The following is a 21,219-nucleotide window of genomic DNA, read 5'->3' on the forward strand; positions in this document are numbered from 1 at the left end:
CAAACGTAATGGCATATTTTGTATTTTTCTCCATTATGCAGGTTAGTAGCCCGGAACTTATCTTTCCTATCCTCCAATGCGCTGTCTATTCTAGTTACGTCAAACTACTAAATCGATCCATGCTGAAGCCTTCTCTCTTTTGGGAGCCAATCAGTGCAGCATTGGAGTAACTTATCAAATATTAAAAAAATAGCTTACAAATGCCTTTTATTTTCCAAAAACTGTGACTTAGAAGGACGCTATACCATGAGAAAAAATTTTCATCGCAAATTTTCTTACACCTCCAAAAGTAATCAGGCAAACCTAGAGCAATCCATAACACCGAAAAGAAATCTTCAAAAAAAACAAAATAATATTTTGAATTTTTTTTTCAGCAATTGAAAATTTTTGGCTAACTTCAGTTTTGCCTGAACTCACTTTTTTGTACTTTAAATTTTAAAATAGTCCTAAAGGTGAAGCAGAATTTGAGAGGAAAATTTTTTCCCTTAGTTTAGTGCCTTCTAACTCCTTATTGCCACTTTGAGCTATTTTTTTAATTAGCCTAGAAGACGTTTTGTAAAAATGGGGAAAACTAAACTGTCTTGATTTTACACAACTTTTGACAAAAAATAGCATATTATTCGCTAAGTAACGTCATGTGACGAATGGCGACAGAGCTTTCGAAGAGCAACCTTAATAGCTGAAATTACAAGAAAGTATGTTTAACAGTTGAACCAAAGACTTAGTAATTCAGTAAAGAAAGTGATTTGAAGGGAATGGAGGGCACAATTTAAGAATTGCATTGCAACCCATGGCCTGGAAATGTCATATACCATTTGGGCACTTAGCATCGCTGGGGCATTTCCTTGTTATGAAATAAGTGATTGCGCGCTTTTGCAAGCGTACATTTATTTATCTAAATTCTGCTAATTTTGTATCAAAGTGTTTTGTGGTTATTATTGTCGAAAATTTTATTAAAAAGCATTAATTTAACATGAAATTGAAATAATTTTAAAGGAGTATCAGTTGAAATGCACACGAAAAGTTTATTCCAAATGGTAAAGCGCTTCTAGCTGCGTAAGGATAGCAAAGGTAAGCAACCAATTAGAGTATTGTGACTCGGTTGGCAACGCTCATGTAGGACCACAAGCGTCTGACAAAGAAGTCGCAGTAGGGGTAGTAGGATCGTTCACCTTCCAATAAGGCGGAAGTTCTCAGCGGTGGCTAACTGATTCTGCTCGTGGATGGCACCGACCAATATGCTGACGTAAAATATCTTCGGTGGTAGATGAATCATGGTTTAAATTCTCTTGCTGTGAGGCAAACCGCTGGAGGTTTTCATGATTTTCCTCTCCACGTAAGACAAATGTGGGTATGTTTTATCTAAAAGTTCACCATGAAGTTTTGTTTGTTCCAATGCTTGATCCCGTAGTTTCCTTGTCTTTCTTCAAAATTTACAAGGCTGCAGAGTTGAACAGTGATAGTTGTAGTCGGTTGTTGGCTGTTAAACGGCGTTTATAAAATATATAGCGTTTAGAAAAGATGTTAGATTTGTTCCTACTTATATAATGGCTATTTATCAAGAATTAAGTAAGTTAGAACGTGGTGTTATAGACAACACACGGCAGTGGGAAAATATCTCCAAAGTAAAATAAAATTTGGGTTTTCACTAGTGTACTGCCAATATTTTAAATCCAGTATAACATAAACATTCGTCATAGCTTCACCGGAGAAAGAACGGTATCAACCACGACTAACAATACCGCAATGCAACTGAGGAAACAACGTAAGTGTTTCACGGCTGATTCCGCGAAAAGTGACTTGACAACTTTTCTCCTTCTATTACTAATGTTATGAACGTTTAAATAAAATTTCAAGAAACTGATAAAACAGTTTCTGATTGTATCTGGATGAGTATTATGTATGGGTATGACGACAAACTTATTTATCGATGAACCTTTCATATCAACAAGGAGCTGTTGTAGCTAATGCAGTTCTGTCTTTCTCTCTCTCTCTCTCTCTCTCTCTCTCTCTACATATATATATATATATATATATATATGTTACGGCCAAAGCCAGAATTCGGCCACTTTGCGAATTGGCCAGGAACGCTGTAAATTGGTTGGCCAATGTCCGATCTTTTCTTGATTTCGGGAATTGGACGGATATAATTACATTTATTCGATATTTTAGTACTTACTGACGATAGATTTCATTTATTCGATATTTTAACACTTACTGACGATAGATTACATTTATTCGATATTTTAATAATTACTGACGATAGAAGATAAATACCGGGCAAATGCATACCGGGCAGTGGCACTGAACCTTAAAAAACATCAGCGTAGGATATACCGGGCAAATGTATACCGGGCAGTGGCACTGAACCTTAAAAAAACTTCGGTGTACGGTATACCGGGCAGAGGCACTTGACCTTGACGAAACATCAGTGTAGGATATACCGGTCAAATGTATATGTTAACTAGACCTAGTATGACTTGACCTTTGGTAAATGTCCGTAATATATACTAGGTCTAGTTAAGTGCCACTTCTCGGTATACATTTGCCTGGGCATTCTTGAACGGGTACATCGCGTTTTGGCCGGAACATCGTGGCCACTTCACGAAAAGGTCGGCCAAAGTGCGAAATAATTGATCGTTTCAATTATTTCGCATTTTGGCCGAGAGGTATGGCCAATTCGCGAAGTAGCCGGACTTCGGACTTTGACCGTGACATATATATAAAGAGTAAGAAGAAAGATTTTTTTAATTGATCAAAAATGATCAAAGAAGTTTCTAACAATGAAGAACGGTATAGAGGTTAGAAATATAATGATTAGCTTTTTTCGACAATTTTAATTAAAAATTTCGAGTTATGAAGATAAGTTTTGATTAATAAAACCTATAAAATTGCGAAAAATATAATATGAATTTCTCTAAAATCTATAAAAAAAATTATCTTCTTTTAAATTATGATTTTTTTTAATAATCTTTAATACTTAAAAACGTCTATTTTTAAGCTTCTGATATCAAAAAAACTATCTTTAAAAAAGTATTACTAAAAGATCGCTACTTTTAAAGAATTGATACTTTGAAAATTTATTAACTTGCATTTGAATTAAATAATCTATTCATTCAATAATACAAATGTACAATTTTTAATTTCCTATTTAATTTCAAATACATTATAAATTCACATTACCATTAACAAAATAAATATTAGAATGATTGAAAATTCACATGTGACGTCACATCAGATTTCCCATTTGTAAATTGAATAGAAACCCATTATGTTAGTAAATATTTTAAGTAGTTTCTTCCGTTAATTCGTATTGAAGAGATGAAAGAAATCTTTCTTTTTATTTTCACTAATCGTTAGATATAATTACTTTGATTAATTTTTGTTTACATACTTTATTCATTAACATCAATTGGCTTAAAATACTTCGGAAAAGATTTATTAAATATAAGTAGCTGCGTTCATGTTGATATAATTAACGAATATAATATGGATATAAAACATATGAATGATTATTAAGTAAACACTTTGATAACGATTCCTTAATTTAAAACAAAGTAGGTTTTTAATTGCTTCATTATAATTTCATTATTTTAAGCTTTATAATTATCAATTACTTTGAAAAAAATAATTAGTATCTTTTTTCATTATATTTATTCATTTTCTTTATTTATTTTAAAGACTAAAATGTATAAATGATCATAGAATCACAGAACTTTTGAACATCTTAAAGATCTAATTAATTTTGCCATAATACAATTTTCAAAGCATAAGCTTTGTTTTATTAAGTAACGAAACTTTATTTTTATAAAATGTAATTAATTTCCTTCATGAAATCGCAATTATTGGATACATATTTTATAAACTTGGTTATGTAATATTAATTAAATAATTTGTAACTTATTAAGAGATATCTTTACTTCATTTTATTATTTTTTCAAATTTGGATAACGGTTTAATTTGGGTGTTAACGTCCTTCTAGAGATGCACTAATGAGCTCTTAGCGACGGTTCGGGATTCATCCGCTTAAATATAAACTGACTCATGCCTGCGCTTGCACTACCAAATTTAGACGAGAGGGAAAATGATGGTTCTAATCGTGTAACAGTGCACAAATTTTCCCTCTCTGAAATCTGAAAAGACATTAAATTTAATTCTGAACTACTATAAAATGATCGAAAAAGAGCAATCTTGTCACATTAGCAGACTGCTGCGATGTCTCAGGGGATAAAACGTTCACCTTCCAATGAGGTTAACCGGGTTCGAATCCCAGCGACGGTTGGTCGAAACGAATTCTGCATCTGGCTTGCACCGGCCACAGTGCTGACGTAAATTATTCTCAGTGGTAGACGGATCATGGGTTTGCGTTCCCTTGTCGTTATTCTAACCGTGGGAGACTCACGTGGTCTTCCTCTCCACGTAACTCAAATGTAAGTTAGTTCCTCCAAAAAGTCCTCCCTATACTTGATTCAGAACTTCCCTTGTCCTCTGAATTGGGTTTAAAATTACAAAGCTACATAGTTGAAAATTAGTAGTCGTTAATCCAAAAACTGGATCAGCTGTTCAACGACGGTTATAAAATAAAAGCTCGCAAACTCTAGCACAGTGACTCTTTCGGTGGCTCTGACCTGAATTCGAGTTTCCCCATATAACTGTAGCAAAATGGCTTATTATCATGTTTTTTTTCTTTAAGAATGCTTTTTTATAATTATTAATGTTTTTTTATAATTATTAATGAAACTATTTTCAATTATTCCCAATTGATACAAGAACAAGATACTTTCAGCAAGATATTTACCTCTCAGCTCCATATTTATTTATTTATTTCGAGTTAAGATAAATGCTTGCATACGCCTCACATACGGAACCAAATGTTAGAACTGACCATATTTTTTTTCTAATATAAAGGAGAAAATAAATAAAAACTCAAAATGTAATCGACTATAGTGGTGACCAAAAGTTAAGCATAATTTTACACACATATCCCTCACATACGGAACCAAATGTCAGAACTGACCATATTTTTTTCCTAATATAACAGAGAAAATAAATAAAAACTCAAAATGTAATCAACTACAGTGGTGACCAAAAGTTAAGCATAATTTTACACACATATCCCTCACATACGGAACCAAATGTTGGAACTGACCATATTTTTTTTAATAGAACGGAGAAAATAAATAAAAACTCATAATGAAATCGACTACAGTGGTGACCAAAAGTTAAACATAATTTTGCACAAATATCCGGAGTTAAAGTATGCATAAATTTTGATCACAAGTGAATTTAAGGGATGATTGTGAAAAATGAAAAAGCGTAAGATTTAACCAATTCCATTTTATGTAAATTGAGGTATTAAGTAAACTCCAATCTTAACTAAAATTCAAAAATTTCGACTTATTTTCCGTATACTGTAAAATACACCTATTGATATTGTATATTGATATATAGTTTTACCATTTTTTTTATATTCAGGTAATTTTAAGTTTTTTACAGTGCATGTAGTCACATTTTTTATTTACTTTTTCACTTTTTTTTGTTTTATTTATTTTTCTATTCACTTTATAGTTGCTACAACACATATTTTAATGCAAATTAGAATAATTTTTGTTTCTTAATTGCTAAAACATTTGGTTTAAGAAACAAGCACATTTTTAGTAATATATTTTGTACTAATTCTTTTAAACAATTATTATTTTGTCAGTTTTATATAATTTTTACATGGTAACTACAGTTTTCTACTTAAAAATTTATTTTGTTTACCTGAACACTTAAAATGTTTGCGAGTATAAACCAAAATTTTTTACATTTATAGTGCTAAATTATTTTAAATTTTAATTTTCCTTTCATTTTAAATAAACTACTTTACTTTTAGAATACTTTGGATTAAACATGAATGACATTTTCAATTAACCTTTAGCTTAGTTTAAAAATTATTATTTTAAGTAAATTAGATAAAGTAGACAAATTAATGCTTGAGAAAATTATATTAATTTTTTTCGATCTAAACTCCCTTATAATTCGAAAACTAGCAATTCCGTTTTGTACAAAAAGTACCCTGCCTTTACTATGACTTGGTTTTCATTTTTAATGAAATAGCCATAATAAAGTTAAACATAACCTCGAGTTAATTACTAAAATTTCTAACGTGTTTAAAGTTACAAATTTTTAAAATTTAATTATTTCCTTGACTTAATTGAAAACTTTTCCATTTTTTGACTGAAACTGTCACTCGGTTATTCATGGAATACCGCAATATAAATTTACTTAACTCGAAAAGCAACGAAGTAGCTACATATTTTAAAGTTAGATGTGATCACATGAACAGTAAATTGGCTGTGATTATAAGGTAAAAATTATGCAAATTATGTAAATAGAGCTTGCGCCTCCAAAGATAATGACTCGTGAAGAAATTTCGTTTAATAGTAATTAAATGTACAAGTTCTGTGAATTGCAGTAAGTTTTATTCTTCATTTGAAAACTAGTTATTATATGAGTAATAAATAGTTATTATAATTTTATTATGCCTGCCAGGTGGCCGAGCGGTTAGCACGCCTGACTGCGAAGCCAATGGCTGCGGGTTCGAATCCCGTTCTGGGCATGGATGTAACTTTCTCTCTCTCTGTCTTCTATGTCTCTTTTTCTGTGTGAATGTAACCCGCCCTATAAACGGGTTTGTGGTTGTGTGACGTGGGCGACGCGACTCCACCGCCATGGCTTGGCCATAGGTGCTCACTAGGGCAACGATAAGAGAGTGGCAATTCTGCATTTCTGAGGCCAATGGGAAATAGACCCTAGTGCCCGCCATTAATAAAATAATAATAATAATTTTATTAAAATGCTTAGGATAATACTGAGTATCCCATAAACGTTTAAAAATTTGAAAAATCAATTAAAGTAAAAACGAAGGATATTAAAAAGCTCAGCTTGTTGCGTTTTGCTTCGTTAACCAGTTGATCCATTCGTGTTTATTTTTTCAAAAAAATAATGGTATCAGAAGTTGTCAACAGATGGTACTGCTGATGAAAAAGCCAATAAAATGTAGTTTCTTGCTACTTGACAGAGCATTACATTAAAAAATTTTGCTCGAGTGTCTCTTAAATATGTCTTCAAAATGAGAAACATTTATCTGAAAATAATAGTTTTTTTCTTCAATTAATTGAGTATTTCTCAGTTAACTGTGCCATCTATTGATAGACTTTTTATCTTAATTTAAACTTTGATGAGAATAGTTTGTTCGTTACCAAATCGCAGAATGCAGGGAACGTTGCAACCTTCCTTAATTTTTCTTCATTTGAATTTTTTAAATCGTCGGTTATTTTTTTAAACACCTGGTAAACATTATATATAATGATGGCTGATGTGTATTACTTCAATATTTTTCAATTAGCGAAACAGAACAATTTACTTGCACGTGTAATTTGACTTAATTTAATGCTTATTTGATTTACTTTTTTGTCACTGTAAACAATGTAAGCAATATTAATTAAAACAAATGAAACAAATTGGAACGCAACCTGTTTTGATTAATTTTGTTAGGATCTGCTATGCTAATTTGGTCTAGAAAGCAGGGTTTTTTTTTGTTTCCCAGAGATTGTTAAAAAATTATAATAAACCTGAGGAAATTGTTAAAAAATTAGAAAAATAATAGTGCATCATCTTTCTTTCAGAACACATTACATTATATTTTAGTAAAGCTAATTAAGGAGTAATTATTTTTAAACATCATTTTAAAAATATTACTATAATTATTTTGCAAATAGGTCTTTGCAATTTGGTTATACTGCATTCATAGACCTTGAATATTGAGTACATGATACATTTAAAAGAAAAATTATCATAGTCTTGTTTTCAATGAATTTACTTACAAACTTTTAAAGGGAAAGAAAAAAATAATTACTAGTAAAAGACGCATTTCTTAATAATGCTAGTCAAACTTACTAAATTTCAATCAATGAAATTTAATCAATAGTATTTAACTAATAAAATAACCTCTTTTCTGTAAGAATTAATTAACAAATTTATAATGTCAAAGAGGAAAAAAAATATTATATTAACGAACTATGTACTTTTCAATACAAAGCCAATCTACCTTTTAATCAGTAATTATCAATTTGTTTCCTTTATTTTCCGATTTCTTGAACTTATAATTAACTCTCAAATTAATATTTCCTAAATTGAAATAGAATTTATATTTTAAATTATTATAGTAAGTTACAAAATAAGCTTTTCTAAAAAGTTGTGATACACTTTATTAAATATTTCGAAATTAAAATAGCGATAGAAGATAATTTTCTTACAAAAGTTTTTTTTTTTTTTTTGGTTTCGAAAAATTGTGTGGCTTTTTTCGTTTGATTTTGGCTTCTATTTTGTTGAATATTTCGTTAGTTTTAGTTTGTTCTTTTTTGTTGATATATTTTGAATAAAAATTACTTTACTAATATAGTACCAAGATATGTATTGTTATATTTTATCGATTGTTAAAAGGATCAAAATTAATGAAGTAATTGAGTCTATAAGTATTAAAAACTCTGTTTTGGAGAAATGTCATCTAAATTATCGAAAGCATATTTCATTCTTCTGCACAAGAATAGCTTATATTTTGCGCAGAGCTCCAAAAAAAATGGTCCACCCTGAATAAATTTTGACCTAATGATCATATCTTTATGCTCGAAGAATCAATTTTAATTTTTCGATAGGGTGACCCAATATATGCAAATTAATAAGTGCAGACGATATCTTAAGTTACGAAATCAGATACACAAACGTACTTTCTCTGAATAAACATACTTTTATTTTCAAAGGATTCAGATTTTTGACATCCTAAATATGCAAGGTAGCCGAAATCTGGAAAATATGGTCCCCATAGTTTGGTCAGGAAAGTGATTCAAAGTTTGGACCCTTTAAAGTTAATTTTATTTTTTGCGTGTTTCACCATATCTCGAGAATTTTTAAAACGAATTGAAACATTTTTACACACAACTGTAAAACTTGTTTGTCCAAAGATAATTCCATGCAAAAATGAATTTTAGTAAGTTTTTATTAAATATTTTTTAATAGTCTAAACAAAATTTAATTGTAAGGTATAAATTTTTTTAGGCCGGGATAGCCTGGTCGATAGGGCGCTGGGCCCATGTCCAAGAGTTCGTGGGTTCGAACCTCACCGGTTCGAATTCCTCGTGTAGTAAAGTGACGATGCACGTTAAATCTGTCGATTCGCAAAAGTCATCCATGTTCCCATAACAAATCAATAAATATGGGGGCACTGGATTGGAGATCAATCGTTCTCTGATTCAGGTCAAAATTACGACCTGTGGATAGATGAATGGGTCCGCCCTATAAACGGGTGTGACGTAAGATGTGGCAGAAGTCGTATTCTTGGCCATAGATGGCGCCACTGAAAAACAAGAAACGTACTCTCTGCCTTAAATCTGCTCGGTTTCACCAAGCAGACTTTCCCGTGTTGCAAGTGGCATTAGAACCAACCAACATTTTTTTTATATCCAATTTTATACAACAAAATGTAAAATTCGTACGAAATTGTTCAAATAATTCTTCCGAAATTGAATTTTAGAAAAATCTTATATTTAAAATTTATATCAGCTGAAACCGAGACAACAAGGAAAGAGACAACACGGAAGTGCGGAGCGCCTCAAAACTTCATAACTTTCAAATTCATCATCCTTTCTCAAAGATCCTCTCCTGAAGTATTATAGTTTGTCTAAAGTAAGAACTACCATAGCCATTTGTCTGGACCGGTGGCGGTGACTATGGTAACGAGGTATAACTATTTCAAGTAGGGGTGTGGGGACACTCTTTAGGACAGGTTTTGACACGGATTGGCAGGGGAAAGGGAATATTTTTTGTAGATCCACTGTGTTAGCCTTAGAGTGGGCTGTCTGCTACTATGGTTACAAGCGAGAGCACATTTCTAATGGGGGTAAAATGGAGGAAATAAGGTGTCGATTGGCTTGGTTTACTCACGAGGCTAAGATTAAGACAAAACTATTCACCCCACACCTCTATTTGAAGTGACCTTTCCTCGTAACTATAGTCCCCGCCACGACGCGAGACGGGTGTCTAGAGGAGTTCTCCTGAGAGTCACACTATACCCTCCCTGAAATGCACTATTTTTTCGGCATTTCTCCCATTTCAGTTATGATGCCATTCTGTTGTTGGTGTTGGTTGTTGTTTCTATTGGAGAGGTGGATTTGTTGTAGTCTCGGGATGGGTTGAAGATGGAGTAGACGATTTTAAATAGGGTTGAAAACTGTTACTCCCAGGTAAGATCGCTGGTTATTGTGAGTTAATTCGAATCCCCGAAATGAAAAGACGCATTTCAACCGGACAGTATTCCTTATTTTGGCAAGGCAATAATTTTATAATTTTGCACATTGGCAGTGCATATTTTTACTTTACGGAAGATTTATAAAACTGGTAGGACATATCATCTACCACGTGGGTACAGGTCCTCCCTGTGTGCTCCAGGAAGAAGATATCAAATTTAAGTAAGCATCATAAAGTTGTTAAAAAAAATTTAGTAAAATTTACGATGAATGATAATTAAAAGATGCTTGCGAATAAATAAAAAAGAAAAAGAATGTGTATGAGATCTGCAATCTGGGAGCACACAGGGGGAGAGAAAAACAAGGCAGAAAGGGAAGGTATCAACCTTCGCTGAGAGTACTACGGGGAATACTAGTCTATCTCCAAAAGATAGCGTCTCCTCTTTTGCGGTTGCGAGATTCTCCAAAGTCACCACACTAGGCGCTGAGCCTTAGAGATTTCGCAAAGACCAAAGACAACCAAGAGGGCGCTTCAGTTCCAGTAGGAAATTGGAGCTACAAGCATTGTAAGGATCACATCAGAGATGCAAATGGAGATTTCATTTTCAATTCATCGTCCTGATGAAGAGCGTCCTACTTTGGGCATTAAAAATATCTTCCTTCCATTTTCTATACTAAGTAAAAGAAGTGTTTGTTTTTAAAGTAGCCAAATACCATTAGTGGCCGATTTTGATCAAAGTATAATTTCTCTGCTTATTTCATGTAAAATAAAATTACGAACCTATCTTTTTAAAATACCGTTTGAGTTTCGTTTCTCGTCAAATAGGACAGAAACTAAGATATTAAAAAAACATCTGTAATTAGTTTGATAATTGTCTCTTTTATTTCACAAAACTAATTATGCTGTTATTTTCCTTCAATTTAAATGAGATTCCTTAAGAAAAGTTTGTTCAAATTACTTGAAATTTTACATGACTGTTTTCCATACATAAGTACAGCGAATAGACTACGGAATGATGAATTAAACCATTATTTTATATTTTACAGCTAAAATTAAAATATTAAATAGCAAAATGTTAGGCTGTTTTAGCCAAGTAATTCCTGTCTAAATTTGCTGTAAGGTATCTAATTATTAATATTTTCTCTAATGCTTAGTCTTTTCGATAAATTGAATTTTGATGAGCATTATAAAGCGAGAATAAAGAAAAATAAACCTTCTTTCAAAGTTATGTGACTTTGAGAAATGTTTAAATTTTGGTCTCTTTTTTTAAACCTGTTTTCCGCTTTATTTTGTATTTTTTTTCTTCATATTTTCTTTTGATCATACCATGTTATAGTGTATAATACATACATAAATCTAAATAAATTTGTGGTTATTTTGATACATTCCAAATCCAATTTTTTGAAATATTTTAGTTCAAATTATTTAAAAATTTTCATTGAAGTTTTTATGCATACAGTGGGTAAAAAAAGTCTCCGTACGCGGATACGAATGCAAATCAAAGCTTAATTTGTCACACAAAATCCATAATGATAAAAATAAAAACTTAAAAATGTGTTAAAACTAATATTATTTAATATTTATTCCTATTAAAAGGATGATAATACTGACGAAATTAAATAATAAATCTTAAAAACTCAAAAAATGCCGGAAACATGGAACAAAAAAGTCTCCGTACGGTGCCTAGCACGCGAAAAAAGTTTACAAAAATGCAAAATACATTTACAAAAATGCATTTAATGATCAGTGGGCCCTCCTTTGACCTTTATCACCTCTCTTAGACGTTTTGGCATGACCCCTACAAGTTTTTTTGTTGTTTTCGGAGAAATATTACACCAAATGCTACTAATGGCTTTTTTGAGTTCAACTTTGCTTTTTATGTCATATTTTTTGAGTTGTCGGGCAATTTCTTCTCACAAATGTTCGATGAGGTTTAAATCGGGTGACTGGGGAGGGTTATTAAGTTGTTGTTTACGATGGTAAAGGCACCACTCTTGGCAAATTCTAGAGGTATGTTTAGGATCGTTGTCCTACTGAAAAGAAAATCCAGTTCCAAGAGATAGTTTCTCTGCTCTGGGTAACACATTTTGTTTCAGAATATCCAGATATCCAAATCGATCCATAGTTCCCTCGATGAATTGCAAATTTCCTACTCCAGAAGCAGTCATACACCCCCACACCATAACATCGCCACCACCGTGCTTCACAGTTCCGCATAAATTCTTAGTTAGCATTTGTTTGTTTGGTTTTCTCCACACCATAACTCGGCCATCTGACCCATGAATGTTAAATTTTGATTCATCACTAAAAATAATGGATTCCCAAAAAGATAATGGCTTGCTTACATGCTTCTTTGCAAACTCGAGGAGCTTTTTCCTGCTGCACAAACTTATATAGGGTTTCTTCCGGGCAGCACACCCATGATAACCACTTTTTTTAATGACATTTCTCACGGTTTGAGTTGAGACTTTAGTGTTGTAACTAACCGTTAAATCAGCTGCCAATCGCGGTGCACTAATTCGTGGATTTTCTTGAACTTGGTGTATGATGTTTCTTTTATGCACGCGATTTAATTTGGACGGCCTCCCGGATCCATCTCTATCCTCAAGTGAATGAAGTTTATGATAATGATATATTGATAATGATATATTGTACAGTAGACTTCGTTTTTTTAGTCATTTCACTAATCCTTTTCATGGATAATCCATCTTTTCGCAATTTAATCACTAATTCCCGAATAGCTCTGGGAACTTCCATTTTGAGACGCTCAACTTTAACGATTAACTTTCTAACGTCAAAGATTTACTGCGGGCCTGGTTTAAACAAGTCAGAAAGAAATTGCATAACGCGTACGGAAACTTTTTTTGCACTGCAATTTTCAATTTACCTTAGATATTGCAAATAATATGCTTTTCTCGCTTTGTAAAAATGAAAATTTATAACAATCTCTTTCTATAGACTTATACTAAACACATATAGACAGTATTTAAGGAAAAAATGCAATNATACATTCCAAATCCAATTTTTTGAAATATTTTAGTTCAAATTATTTAAAAATTTTCATTGATGTTTTTATACATATGTCCAGGGAATAGACTACGGACTAATGAATTTTATATATTAAAGCTAAAATTAAAATAAATAGAAGAAATTTTCACACTTTCAGCCAAATAATTGCTGTAAATTATCTTAATATTCTAGTAAAAGAGTAATCTTTTAATTTGACCCGGGAGTTCGAATCCTAGAGTCGACACTACAAAATGTCAGTCACTTCCTTCGCCATATAAAGAGTTTTCAGTTTTCTACACATTCTAATTTGTGTCCCTGTATTATTAGAATACGATGATCTCATTTAAGTATAGATGACAGCACCCATGAATCCGCTAAACTAGGTACAGCTAAATTTCTTCTTTACTATTTTAAAACCATACTGGTTGTAAATGATAGAGAAACCGTATTGGTTTAATTCAGGGCTCGAAAAACAGCCCGTCCGCCCGTCCTCGACGGTCAAAAATTCTCCGCGGACAACGAATTTCTCGAATCCGACGTCCGCGCGGACGGCCATTTTCCCGTTAATGTTCCTGATACATTTTCAATTTTTGTTATCTTACAAGAGTCTTGTAAGTTACAAGGCAGCAAAATGACCCACAATATAGCAACATACTGCTCATATATTGATGTTTTCTCTGTCTGGGAGTACTGCAGCGGTTGAAAGGGGCTTTGCAGCAATAAACTTAGAAAAAAACACAATACGTACTGGTCTAAAACAAGAAGCTTTAAAAGCAATTATGAACATCTACCTAAATGGAAAACCCCTTTCAGATTTCTGTTCAGAAACCTCTGTAAATCATTGGCTTGATTGTGGAACTGGAAAACGTCACATTTGATTCATTTAAAAAACGCAGTACCCTCGCATAACTTGACCCTTGTCATTTAAATTATTTCATAAAAGAAATACTAGGTTACTATTAGTAACCTAGTATTTCTTTTATTACTGTATAATGTAATTCTAGTAACGATTAATTCATTGAGCAATTTATATAAATGCTTGTAATAAATAGGAGAAAATTAAATTTTTATTTATTTAAAAGCGACGGGTTAGTTTCAACGGAGGACGGGTGCATTGTTGGACAAGCCGTCCTCGGGGACGGGTAAAAATTCTGAGTTTTTTCGAGCCCTGGTTTAATTCCTGGTTTTTTTACCATACTAGTAGTAAATGGTTTGAAAATCATAAGGTAAAAAATGTTCTCTGATGTAAACTTTACAGTTAATTTAATCTTAGTCTATTCCCTAAGTTGAATTTTTTATAAGTTTTAAAAAGCAAAAAATTTTTCTTTTTGTGATTTTGACAAAATTGTGGTCTTTTTTGACCAGTTTTCCGCCATCTTTTTACTTCGTTCTTTTTCATATTTGTATTCATACCATGTTTTAGTGCATTATGCACACATAAATCTTAATAAAAAATTTTTAAATAGATAATTTCAAAGTTTTTTCTCTGCAGGCATTCTAGAATATTAAAACAATTTTCGTTTCTGTTTTTATGAGATTTCTCATTTTACGTAATTATGTATATTGTTTTACGTAATTATGTATATTACTTTGTATATTGGCTCATACTATACGTGCGTAGTTATTAAATATTATACTTAATAATAATTGATGAATAATATATTATATAGATATATTTTGCTAAGTTTTAATACTAAACGGAAGTTCTAAAATATATGATAAATATGCCTATACAATTGAAATTTTAATTAGACTGTTTTCTGAAAACTCGGACTTTTGAGAAGAGCAAATACCTTTCGAATACGAAGAAAATTTTGCTTCAGACACGGCAAATAACAAACTCATTGATTAAAATTCCTTTTGTATCTATTCACCATAATATGAGTTTGTGGGATGAGGAAATCTCTAATGAGGAAATAATTTCATACATCAGTTTCTATTGTAAAACTTTTGTTTAGAATAGCGTATTTATTTAGGATTTTCGAAATTCTCTTCTAGTATTCTGAACTATTTTCATGAACTACAAAGCTTCACTATATGTATACTATTTTTGAAAAAAGTAAAATGGTTTTCAAAAGGTGACTTATAATTCTATTTTCTAAAGATACAATGGAACGACTGGTTGTGCATTTTCGTTAAAAGGGAATTTGATCTGCAACTTTATATACTGTTGGAAATTTCTCAGTAAAAATGGTTAAATAACAGTTTATTTAATTGTTATTTTACCATACTCAAACAAAACAGTCAGATAATCATAAATAAGATTGTATTCAAACTGTCAACTTTGAGAAAACGTTTATTTACAGGTTTCACCCAATGCGATTGGCCGAGATAACATGCTGGTTGGGAGCTGGACTCACATTCGTGTAAACTATAATTCGAATCCAGCCGGCAGAAGACTCCCTGTACAGTGAATGGCGCACGTTAAATCTGCCGGGTCACAAAGTCCTCCTAGTTCTCATAACAAATTATACCTCGGGGTACTGAATCGGAGATAGAACGATTTCTGGTTCTGGTCAAAATTACGATATGTGGATGAATGAATGGATGTATGAATGGGTCCATCCTATAAACGGGTGTGACGTATGGGTGTGGAAGAAGTCAAATTCTTAGGCATCGATTTCGCCACTTGAAAACAAGAAAAATCTCACCCCTTTCCTTAATGGCTTATCACAATAACAACAACCCAATACTGTTAAACAAGCAAAATTTTATCTCGCCAACTAGTCTCACACAATGAAGCCACTTAGCTCTCAGCAGATAGGTTCATAGGCCGACAGATGAAGAGTTTTCAGTTTCCCGTATATCCTAATTTGTGACCCTATGTCATTAGAATATGATGATCTCATTCAAGCATAGAGGACAGCGCCATAAAGCTGCTGAATTAGGTCGTGTTAAATTCCTTTTTTTATATTTTGAAACCATACTAGTTTTAAATAATTAAAAAACGGTATTGTTTTTATTTTTGTTTTTTTAACCATACCAGTTGTAAATGGTTTCAAAACCATAAAGGCAAAAAAAAATGTTCTCTGACGTAAACTTCACTGTTAATTATATAGACGATCGTGAAATTTTTTTTGTTGCTCCTAACACTATTGTATTGATATATTTTGATTTCCTATATCAACTGAATATTCGAAATCATCCTTTTTGCAGATATAACAGTATATATATATATATATATATATATACACATGAGAGCTGAAAGAAATTTTCTTTTCAGACAAGGAATATTTATAAATATCGACTGAAACAGCAAATTAAATAATATCAAAACATCTCAGCATGTGTAGTTTTCAGCTCCGTTTTGCAAAAACTTTCCCAGAAAAGGTAACTATTGGGAGGAAATTCGTTGTCGCCTTCGGCTAGGAACAAAGTTTGATCTTCTCTGGTGACACACGTCAGGCCAGGACGGCTCTAACTACATTCAGGAAGCATAATTGACGTAGACACTGTCAAATATGTCCTGGAAAGGACGTGTGACTAATAATATTGGCAAAAGGGATCGCATTAGACTTTGATTTAGTTCCCTACGTGTAATATGTAATAGTGGCTTTCTGAAGTTGTTTCATGTTTTGCTTCAATGTCGCGATCCCCAATTGTGTATGGAATACAATCTTTGGAAATGATTACAACATTTTGAATTTAAGATATTTTAGCAATTGCTTAGTAGCTCGTTGTTAATTGTGAATTGAATTAGATATTTGTTCTTATAAAGTTGAAAAAAGATGTCTTGGTAATGTAGAAAAGATTTCGTTTAGTAAGAGCTTGCGAAAAACCAAGAGATTGAAATTTTTTTTTCGCGTTTAAAATTAAAAAAATTAAGGAAAATTGGAAAGTAATCGAGAATTATATTATGTTTATATGATGTAATGTCAGTTATAAATATTATTTGGACCGGAAAGTAATGTCCTTTCGATGCATTTTATATATGTTGTGAAGAATTTATTTTTAATTAATAATGTTTTCACCCTCATTAACAATAACCTTTCAATGTCGGATTGAAAATGAATCGAAATGGGCCGAAAAAAATTAATTGGTTTTCAAGACTAACGAATATTTAATGCGCCGAAACGACATTACTTTCTGGTCCCCCTAATATACATTTTTATTTTTCCTCTTTGATATAATAACTCTTTTCATTTTGAACTAAAGGATTTTTTTAGACCATAATTTAGTTCCTTCATATAATATGTAATAGCGACTTTCTAAACTTGTTTTCTGTATTGCTTCAATGTTGGGTTCTCCAATTGAATTTGGAATACAATCTTCGGAAATGATTACAAAATTTGGAATTTAGGATATTTTAGCAATTGTTTAGTAGCTCATTGTAAATTTTATCAGGTATTTGTTATTCAAAAGTTAAAAAAAAGCTTTGAGAATAGAAAAGACTTTCATTTTTACGAGGTTACGAAAAACTGAAAATTGAATATATTTGTTTTCCTGTTTGTTTAGAAATTTAAAATTTAAAAAAAATTGGCAAGTTATCAGGAGTTAAATTTCCTTTGTATGATATAATATTAATAATAATATTAATAATAAATAAGGGTTTTATTTTCAACTATTTTATAATTACTTAACTCGCTTTTGAGCTTAATGATTCATTTATTTTTTTAATCAAAATATTATGTTTTTTTTTATAAATTACTACAAAAATGCTTGAATAGTTACTTAAATTTTTTAAATGCTTGCGTAGTTCTAAAAATTGAAATGAAAAATATTTGGTTCAGATTTTATTGTTTGGAAAGGATGCAGAATGCAAAAAGATCAAATGCAAATATAAATGAATCGATTAAGCTCAAAGAGAAATTGAATTATGAGTTGAGAACTATAATCCAGACAATTGACATATATTTTTTTTATATCCTTATCAATTTTGGAGGAAAATAAATACACATTTCTTTCCACACAATTTTATTTAAGTGGTTGTGTTTGGTATAACTCTTTCCTCTACTACTTGTGTTGACTAAAAATTGCTCCTGAGGGAATTTGAATCTTAAACGTTTTGATCGAACTACAATATTCCTGCTTATAAAATATTATAGTATAAGAGCATTATTTCGCTGAGGCTTAAGCCTTGTAATTGAATACGGCTATACTATCGTGCAATTGAAAAAACAACGTAAGTGCTTCTCAGTTGATTCCGAGAAACAAGTGACAACTATTTCCTTTCTATAGCCACTGATATGTACGCTAAAATAAAATGTCAAAAAACTGATAAAACAGAATTTATTTTTTAATATTATTTATTTTTTCTTTTTGCAGTTCGTAGTTTAACATACAAAGATGCCAAACATATAAAAATCTCAATTTTGAATTTTTTGTCGCGTACGTTGATTTTTCAATTGCAATGCAGTATACTGCTCATACTAGCAGTTAAGAAGTGCTAACTTTCTGTGTGTTCAACATAAAGAAATACACTATGTCTTGCTCTAAAATAAATTAGAGATGACAAACCACAATTAGTTTTGAAAAATAATTATATAAAGAACCTTTCAGAGTCATAAATCCTTTTTTCACAAAAGAAACTTCCCGAGGATTATTATGGAAAGGTACACAATGGAATTACTATAGAGTTTTGCACTGTTTTCTTAGAGTTTTTCACTGTTATTTTGCTTCAATGTCGTGATCCCCGTTGGGTCAATGTCGTTATTTTGATTCTTCATGAAAAGTTTTGCAAGAAAAGGTGATACCTTTGATATCACCTTTTCCTGAAAAACTTTTCTTGACTAAAATTTGGCTAAAATTGGCTTCATCAAGTTTGGGCTGCACCATGTTCTATCTTATTACAATATTAATAATTTTAAATTTGACAGCGAGTGCCTAATAGTAATCATTCGCTATCTGAGGTTTAGACATAGGAATTGAATGCAACTAAACTGCTCAAACTCAAAGAAAAGCAAACTATTTTCTTACTCAAAATGAAGATCGCAAATTATGCCATTATAAATTATGTATACTGCTCATACTTCCAGCTAAAAGAAGCTAACTTTCTGCGCATTCAGCATCAAGAGATACACAATGTCTTACTCTAAAACAAAGTAGAGAAGATGAATCAAAAGTAATAAAAAAAAAGAACTATATAAAGAACCTTTTAGAGTCGTTAATCCTTTTTTCACAAAAGAAAGAAAACCTCCCTTGGATTACAATGGAAAGACTCACAATGGAGCTACTACAGAGTTTTGCATTGTTTTCTTAGAGTTTTTCCATGTTAGCCTTCGGTATCACCTTTTCCTGCACAGCTTTTCTTAACTAAAAATTTCCTGCGACAAGTTTAGGATACAACGTTTTTTGTCTTATTACAATATTGATAATTTTAAATTTGTTAGTGAGTGCTTAATAGTGATCATACGTTAGATGAGGTTTAGACATAGAAATGGACTGCAACTAAACAACACAAACTCAAGAAAAAAACAAACTATTTACGCACTCAAAATGAAGATCGCAAATTATGCCATGTTCAAAATCTTAATAGTGGATATTAGGCAAAATTTATAAAGCTATTCTTAAAACAAAAGACAAAGAGCACACCAGACTCATGGATATCTAACTTATTACGGAAGGAAATATTTCACGATGAAATTACCATTTACTTTTACATTGTTTTCTCTCATAAAAGCAGAATTCATCAGTTGACTATCATTAATTAGTTTATTCATTAGTATTTCCAATTTTCTCTAAAATCATCTAAAATTTTGGTTTTCAATATTAAAATTGAGTAAATAAAATTATCAAAACACATTCACGAATTTTATCGCACCATTACATATTTTTCGTGTTTAACAATTAACAACCATAGAATATAACTAAGTATATTTAAGTTATTAAAATAAAAGTCCTATAGAGAAGGGAAAATGAACTATTAATTTTTATATCATTTTCTAAAATAAATATCCGCTTATAAAGTTGACTATTTGTTATGATAGATTTTTAGATCACCTAAACATTCCTCTTAATCATAAAATTATCAGGCTTGCAATTTCCAATGTTTGCTTAAAGTCTTAACTTGAAAATTTTCAAACATCTAACAGCTTTTTTTATCTTTAGTTTTTTAACTTTAGTTTTTTTAACTTTACTATTTTTAGCAGGGGGTTGCTTAAAGAGCAAAAAGTGGCGTTGAACGATTTTTCTTTCCATCCTTAACGATGCTTTTCTTGCAAGAACTATCGTCATTGGCTCATTTCTTATGCTGCTTTAAAATCTGTTTAAACGATCCGGGCAAGGTCAGTATGCTAAAGAATCAATATTAATCTTCCCTTGAAGAATAATTTTTTTCTTATTATGGCTGTCTTATTTTTAGTGGCAACGAAACAGCTAATGTTTTTTTTTTGCTTAGTAAAGAAAAAAAAAAAAAAAATAGTTTATTAAAAAGTGTCATGTATAAAAAAGTTAACTTCAAAAAAAATACGAAACGTTATTAGTTATGCATTGTTCCATTGCATAAACATAACCCAACTTTTTCAACAAATTGCAAAAATTTTTTCCGGCTAATTAAAGTTATCTATTTAATAGAATATTAATTCAGAATAAAAATAGTTAAAATATCAATATTTTTATCTATGCCAAGAGTAATTATTTTTAGTTTATCTCGTCACAGGTGATGGGAAGTGAGTTCATATGCAAATTAGTGCTTTTTAGTATTCAACTCATTAGCTAAATAATTTTGAACCTGACTCAGAAGACAAAGAAACTTCTTGTTTAAGTATCGTCCTAAGCTGGCTTTTGTAGAGGTTTGTTCTATATCATCACCAAATATATTTTATAAGTCGTTAATATTTATTAGTCATTATTAGATTTGTTTATATTTATTAATCATTATTAAAATTATCTTTTTAATAGCACATTAAATCAAAATAAAATAATTCAAACATCAAAGTTTATATAATGACACGAATAATTATTTTTAGTTTATTTCGTCACAGG

The sequence above is a fragment of the Parasteatoda tepidariorum genome, chromosome X2, assembly GCF_043381705.1.
Source record: "Parasteatoda tepidariorum isolate YZ-2023 chromosome X2, CAS_Ptep_4.0, whole genome shotgun sequence".
NCBI lineage: Eukaryota > Metazoa > Arthropoda > Arachnida > Araneae > Theridiidae > Parasteatoda > Parasteatoda tepidariorum.